Source organism: Eurytemora carolleeae, unplaced genomic scaffold (genome assembly GCF_000591075.1).
Source record: "Eurytemora carolleeae unplaced genomic scaffold, Eaff_2.0 scaffold807, whole genome shotgun sequence".
NCBI classification, from domain to species: domain Eukaryota; kingdom Metazoa; phylum Arthropoda; class Copepoda; order Calanoida; family Temoridae; genus Eurytemora; species Eurytemora carolleeae.
Window position 1 is genome coordinate 125,324 of NW_019397120.1, and position 5,359 is coordinate 130,682.

The window sequence follows — 5,359 nt, forward strand, 5'->3', positions numbered from 1 at the left end:
AGTTTGAACCGTGTGCGCCGGATATATAAGGATACAAGAGAGAAATCTCGGAGAACTCAACGCCGGGACATGGATAGATAAAAAGGCAGATAGAAAATATGAACAAAGCCTGAGTCCAGGTTTGGGTTTTATAAGAAGATGAATTTGGAAATCTGAATTAATGGGAGAACAAGTTAAATGTATGTTTAAACAATAATAAGAAGGTAGGGAAATAGATATGTTTTATAAATAATTAAACACAATCTCAGGAATATATTGCATAAGTTGAAGATAAAAATGAGTGTCTGATATCAAGAATGAAAATGAATCTATACTAGTAGAAAGGTAAAGAAAATAAAGAACATTAGAATAAGTAGGATTTGGGGATAATTAATCAGTTTAAAAATAATATAAATTTTGCTTTATACAAAACATTAAATACACATAATATTGCTTAAATGCTTATCCCTCTTCCACAATCTGATGGGTCTAGATGTATGTAGACTGATCATTTAAGAAATTTAAAACATCAAACAAAAAAGATTTCCGTTTATTATATTTAATACAAATAACAAATAAACAAGCCTACACCATAGCATAATATATCATATATTTATACGAATATATGTTAAAAATGTAAAAAATGGTTTTCATCTTGAACTTTTATTTGAAGCAAATCATCATAAAAGATTATCATACTTAATAATATAATCTTATATATTTAGGAAGGTAAGGAAGTTATCAAATATTAGATATGACATTAAATATCAAGCATAATTTTAGAATCAAAATTCCAAACTTTGCCGGAAGTAGTTGAAGGGAAAAATGGAGAAATCAAGTTGAATGATTTAATGCTTGCAAAACAGGAAATAGAAATATATTTATATACAGGGTGTCCCACGAACCATAACAGTTGAAAGACGGCTTAAAGATCGTCTTTGATATTTGAAAATATTTGCAACATTTATTCGTCAACCTATTTTTCTTTTAAATGTACAATTCTTGAAATAATAATCAAAAGACAAGTGGTAAACTACAAGGATAGCAGACAAGTATTAAACTGCAAGGATAGCCGACAAGTATTAAACTACAAGGATAGCAGATAGTATTAAACAACAAGGATAGAAGACAAGTAGTAAACTACAAGGATAGCAGATAGTATTAAAAACAAGGATAGCAGACAAGTAGTAAACTACAAGGATAGCAGACAAGTAGTAAACTACAAGGATAGCAGACAAGTATTAAACTACAAGGATAGCAGACAAGTAGTATACTCCAAGGTTAGGATTACATATATATGTATTGATGTATTAACAGTTAAAGTATTTAAGATAAGGACCAGTGAATGATTTAAAAATGATTACTAGGATTACTTATTTTGAATGACAGGATAATAGATCGAAAGGACTCTAGGCTAGGCTAGGGATTAACTTTTGAACTGATTGCAGGTAAAAAGAGATTTAAATAAGAGTAAATTGTAAAATCCCAGAAAGGAAATAAACAATTGTTATAAGCCTATACATTCCGTCTTGTTGTTATGAAGGCCTAGTTTTGACCCCTCCTGAGTTAGAAGTGGGTTGGCGGCAACCATTGCTTTCTCCTGAACCACATTCCTTCTTCTATTGGTGAAACATGGGCCGCCAGACATTTAATAAAGAAGAGTTAGGCCTTATTCAACCTGTATATTCTGTAGTCAAACAATTGAAAATATTCATATATTTCATTATTGTATTTTTGAAAGACTAAAAAAGCTTAATTTTGACGTAGCAAAAAGAGAAAAAGGTTTATTTTTATTTTGTAAAAAACGAATTAAAATTATTTAAATTTTGATTTTGGGCTTGAAAGGCCCCATAAAAAAAGATAGGTTGCTGAGCATCATCAATTAAAAAGTTTTAAAAATTTCATAGGAGAAAGAATTTTGTTATGAGAGAATATTATATTGTAGAGGAAAGGTTTCGTGATTTTCTAATTTTATATTTCTAAATCTAAATCATACACACTATACAACTGTTAAACTTAATTAGGGACAGACCGGCTATGTAAGGTAGTTGTGGAAACCTTCTTTAGGGTTCATTTGAGGCATGTAAAACTTTTTAAAGATCTGTTAATCCTGAGTTTGAGCGCAAATTCAACGTTCAAAACTCCTACTTTGGGGGTGGATACGTTTTCTGAATCGTTTTTTTTTGAGAGTTTGAGAGCTTGAGAGCTTGAGAGTTTGAGAGCTTGAGAGTTTAAGTGCTTGAGAGCTTGAGAGTTTGAGTGCTTGAGAGTTTGAGAGCTTGAGAGCTTGAGAGCTTGAGAGCTTGAGAGCTTGAGAGCTTGAGAGCTTGAGAGCTTGAGAGCTTGAGAGTTTGAGAGCTTGAGAGCTTGAGAGCTTGAGAGCTTGAGAGCTTGAGAGTTTGAGAGCTTGAGAGCTTGAGAGCTTGAGAGCTTGAGAGCTTGAGAGCTTGAGAGCTTGAGAGCTTGAGAGCTTGAGAGCTTGAGAGCTTGAGAGCTTGAGAGCTTGAGAGTTTGAATGAAAGTGCTGAAACCTTTGTCTGATAAAGGATGAATGAAATTTCCTAAATTTTCTTGATTATTTTCAATTGTGGTAAATCTCTGTTAAAGTGACGAAATCTTCCTCATTGCTACTAGTTAGAGGTTGTGAATTGGAAACGTCTTCTCTTGAAATAAAGTGTCACATGAAATTAGTCAACAGTCTCTTTAAAGGTTTCGTGAATAGAAAACATAAACAGTATACACCCTTAGTTGTAAAATGCAACGAGAAGTTTGAATCTTTTTACAACTTTTTTATTTATCTATTATATCATATGGTACGTTGGAAAAATAGAAACGTATTCCCAGCCGAGTCAAGAAAAGTCCAACGTTTTCCAAAAGAAATAAAGATTTAATTTTTAGCTACAATACATACAAAAATTAAACTTATTTATTCGTGTTTCTCCATTATTACAGTTGCAGCATAAATGCGTTGAAATGAAAGTGTTATATATTTTCAGAGAAAACGTATTGGATTAGATAGATCCAATATTGATTCTTGTCAGGATTTTGCTAGTCACATCGAGGTATGCTCTTGTATCAGGGGATTGATTCTTGTCAGGATTTTGCTAGTCACATTGAGATATGTTCTTGTATCAGGGGATTGATTCTTGTCAGGATTTTGCTAGTCACATTGAGATATGCTCTTGTATCAGGGGATTGATTCTTGTCAGGATTTTGCTAGTCACATTGAGGTATGTTCTTGTATCAGGGGATTGATTCTTGTCAGGATTTTGCTAGTCACATTGAGATATGCTCTTGTATCAGGGGTTTGATTCTTGTCAGAATTTTGCTAGTCACATTGAGGTATGCTCTTGTATCAGGGGATTGATTCTTGTCAGGATTTTGCTAGTCACATTGAGATATGCTCTTGTATCAGGGGATTGATTCTTGTCAGGATTTTGCTAGTCACATTGAGATATGCTCTTGTATCAGGGGATTGATTCTTGTCAGGATTTTGCTAGTCTCATTGAGGTATGTTCTTGTATCAGGGGATTGATTCTTGTCAGGATTTTGCTAGTCACATTGAGGTATGTTCTTGTATCAGGGGATTGATTCTTGTCAGGATTTTGCTTGTCACATTGAGGTATGTTCTTGTATCAGGGGATTGATTCTTGTCAGGATTTTGCTAGTCTCATTGAGGTATGTTCTTGTATCAGGGGATTGATTCATGGAGAATATAATTTTGAGATATCATAACCATTGCATATCAAATTGAAAAGGTAAAAGAAATCTTGAGTGTTTAAAAACTAACCTTAAAACGAACCGATCTCTAGCCTTCCTGCTTTTTGTGTGATATTAACAGTCTAATTCCCTCTAAGTTCTGAGCAGCTTACAAGCAAATTACTGCAGTACTCCGAAATAATAAATAAAATGGTTGCTGCATTTTTTGTTGACTGTTGCATGTTGGATCAATTCAATTCCTATATTTATTTCTAGGGCTTTAATTAGAGAATTTATTTTCTATGATTCTGGGCTTCTTCAAGTTACGAGAATTGCTGAGAAGCCAGAATGCCTAACTTACTGGACTAAGGATTAGTACCAATATATATATATATATATATACATTAACTACTAGATTTTAGCCTTCATATGTTTAGATTTACAAAAATTTTAGTTATTTTAGAAAAATAATAATAAATATTCATTTACATTTATGTTTAAATATTTTTTCATTTTCATTTATTAAAAAGTTTTAGCTAGAAACTGATTTATTTCTTTCATCTATGAAGTGGGTGGTGAATTCTTACTGTGCAAGTACTGAGAAACCTATTATGATTTGACTAGTGAAGAATATAGTTGAGAAAACAGTGCAAACTAGACATAAAGAGAAGTTAAATTTTTCTGCAACATTACTGCTAAGACTTTGTCTGAAGTTTGAAGTTTATGCAAAAGTGTGAAAAAAGGTATATCTATCAATTTATATATTTGAAATTTGAATTATTTTCTTCTTTTCAATAGCTGTTTAATAAGATGAGTAATGAATAATGGTTGAAAACATGCAGTTCACTTTAGTTTAAAGTTAAAAGTAATTACTCAGAATGCAAGCTATGCATATATTTCCATTTTGTCAGTCATCTTCTTATATGTATATTTGTATGTTTATTGTTTTGCAATCTACCTTTCTTCCTGTCCATCTGTCAATCATTCACTCCTCAGTGCTCAGTGCTCAATGCTCATGCAAAATTTGTTGTACAATTTAGTTTTAGAAAAGTGCTTCTAAAATGCAAGCTATTTTTCTTAATATTTTTAACTGACTTATTTTTAAATGTGCACTAAGATTTGTAGAAACCATCTAACATTCTCCTGTTTTAGTTATAATTGTTAGTATGAGGCATTATATTATTATTATTATTATTTATAATTAAATGATTATATCTGAAGAAGAAATTAAACTGTTTCAAATATTGCTTCAGTTACATACAATTTTTATCGTAATTAAAATAATTAGAAAATCAAAAGTTATTTATCACTTTAAGCCATGTCTATCAATCTAGCTATTTTTCTATCTGACAGTGAATACATCATTATTCAAATTTTTGCATCTCCGGAATGTCCATTATTTTTATACACATCCTTTATCAATGAAACCAGAACAATAGAGGCCTATACACTGTACTGTACACTGGACACTGCTGGAGAAAGTTGCGGAATTTTGTTGAAAATAAAGAAGTAAAATGCAAATCTTTTAAAGGGACTGTGCGTTTTTTTTCTGAGAATTTACAAAACAAAAATAGTTTGTTTAGATCATTAAAACACAAAAAAACATCCGGTGGTTCCCTTTGACCCGATTCAGAATAAAGATACCTCAGGCGTAAGGGGTATGTATTCGATTTTAAAATAG